Source organism: Coturnix japonica, chromosome 1 (assembly GCF_001577835.2).
Source record: "Coturnix japonica isolate 7356 chromosome 1, Coturnix japonica 2.1, whole genome shotgun sequence".
Classification (NCBI taxonomy): Eukaryota; Metazoa; Chordata; class Aves; order Galliformes; family Phasianidae; genus Coturnix; species Coturnix japonica.
In genome coordinates this window covers 162503664-162506215 of record NC_029516.1, presented here as the reverse complement: position 1 = coordinate 162506215, position 2552 = coordinate 162503664, and the positions used below count along the sequence as shown (strand labels likewise).

At 44.7% G+C, this 2552-nt stretch overlaps 1 pseudogene; it reads left to right on the top strand.

The window, feature by feature from the left end:
- The first annotated feature begins 719 nt into the window (after positions 1-719).
- On the top strand, positions 720-1978 carry LOC107308355 (annotated as a pseudogene).
- Positions 1979-2552: the final 574 nt, after the last annotated feature.

Below are 2552 nucleotides of genomic sequence, written 5' to 3'. Positions count from 1 at the left end.
TGCATCACATCAAATTGCTGGAAGCATCCACACTGGAAGTACTCCAAGAAAGAAAAGGGAAACAAGTAAAGCAGTATTTCCTCTCTTACCTGAGTGATGAAGAGCACAGGTAGCATACCTTGAGACAAGAATTACCTGCAAGGCATGTTAGCAAACAAGGGGAAAAAATAATAATGGAACTGCTACAATGGATGAAGAGATAGAACAAGAAGTGTTGAGTGCATGTTTCCACTAACTGAACCAAAAAAACAGTATGTTTATTAAACAAAGATATTACCAAGGCTGTCTGCTGGCTAAAACACCTTATTCTCCAAAAATGCTTCTAACAATAATTACCAGTTCAGATAGAAAACAAGATTAGCCACATGCACTTTCAAGTGCGACAAAGAGCTTCCCTATCTCTCTGAGGAAATGAAAACCAGTTGATGATATTGACTTGGCTGATTCCTCATTGGCAGGATGTGCTTTATGGTACAGAGGCTGCCACTGCTACAACAATGTGAAGGAATATGCCTTTTGTATCACAGCTGTAATGAAGGCTTATCGCAGACAGAAGAACATGAAGAAAAAGCTGATACGGGATTCTTCTATATTTCTGAATAAAAGCTCTATTATAATACAAAGAAACAAAATTTTAGAAACTCAGTGCTGCCAGTGGCCAGGTCTAATCCAATAAAGAAATATCCACTGTGATCCAGTGCCAGATATTCTAGACAGGTATATTACTAAAGAAGGAGTAATTTCAATATGATATCAATGAAAGTTACTCTGTGGGGTACAAAGGACTTAAATAAAAGTAATTTTTCTTCAGTTTCTACCTGTACCATGTCTAATATCCTTTTTTCCCATGGGTCATTACAAGTTTAAATTCACCTTTCCATTGGTTTAAAATCCCCTTTCCTATACTTCACTGTTAAAGTAACTTTTGCCTGAGGTTTTTTTTTTTTCATGTTGGGTTACTGGGACATCCACAGGTTGGCCCACACCATTTACCTGTTACTGGAGTACACCGAGACTCCCTACCAGGAGTGGCAGTGCAAAGCCAGACCAGCTCCCAACTTTAACCAGAGCAATTGGACCAATGAGAAGGAGAAGCTGGGCCTTGACTTCCCCAACCTGCCCTATCGCATCGACAGCAACACCAAGCTGACAGAGCAATGCCATCATGTGCTACATTGCCCACAAGCCCAACATGTGTGGGGAGACAGAGGCAGAGGAGCTGCATGTGGACATGTTGGAAAACCACCTGATGGATCTGTGCGTAGTCTTCATAATGCTCTGCTACAAACCTGACTTTGAGAAGCTGAAGACAGAATGCCTGGAGCAGCTGCCAGGAAAACTGTGGCAGCTGTTGTGCTTCCTGGGCTCTGAGCTGTGGTTTGTGGATGACAAGCTCACTGTTGGTGTTCAGTCGAGTTAGAGAGCTCTCTTAGTTTCTTGTAGCATCAGGGTAGTCACCTTTTATTGTGTTCAGCATACATCTTATATAGCATTCACTTACAAGATAGACATTCCTGTTCCTCAGTTCCTCTAATCAGTTAATTGGTCCCAGCTTCTCCCAAACAACAGTGATAAAGGATGAAAGGTTTCTTAAGAATAACAGGATTAACAATGCATATCAGTGGAACCTCCTGTCCATCCTTAGAAGCAAACAGACACTGCTTGCTCTTGTCTCACACTCTGGTCTTCCAGGGTTTTGCATTGATAAGGTCAACCAAAGACTATGATAAGCTCTTTGGTGACTTGCTCACAGTTACATCTACCCCCACAGCTCATCTTTGTTGACTTTCTGGCTTATGACATGCTGGACCAGCACCACATGTTCGCCTCCAACAGCCCCGAGCTGCAGGGCAACCTGAACCAATTCCTGTAGCGCTTTGAGGCCCTGGAGAAAAACTCTGCCTACATGCACTTGGGGTGCTTTATGAAGATCCCTGTCTCCTGGTGCACGGCACTGTGGAGAAACAAGAAGGAGTGAGGGGGATGGGACCCACCCCTCCTCCCCCCCTCCTCCCCCAGTAAAGCTGAGGGTCTGCAAAATAAATAAACAAATAAATAAAAAATAGGAGCCTCCAATACAAGAAACACACAGAGCTGTTGGAGAGGGTCCAGAAGAGATCCACGCAGATGATCAGGGGGCTGGAACACCTCGCCTACGAAGACAGGCTGAGGGAGCTGGGTTTGTTCAGTCTGGAGAAAAGAAGGCTGCAGGGTGACATAATTGCAGCCCTTCAATACCTGAAGGGAGCCTAAAAGTAGGAGGGGAGTAAACTCTTTGAAAGGGTGGATAACAGCAGGAAAAGGGGAAATGGTTTTAAGTAAGTGGAAGGAAGGAAGATTTAGGTTGGATGTCAGGAGGAAGTTCTTTACTATGAGAGTGATGAGGTGTTGGAACAGACTTCCCAGAGAGGCTGTGGATGCCCCATCCCTGGAGGTGTTCAAGGCTAGGTCAGGTGGGCCCTGGGCAGCCTGATCTAGTAAATGGGGAGGTTGTTGGCCCTACCTGGCGGGGTTGGGGGTGGAGCTTGACGATACTTGAAGTCCCTTCCATC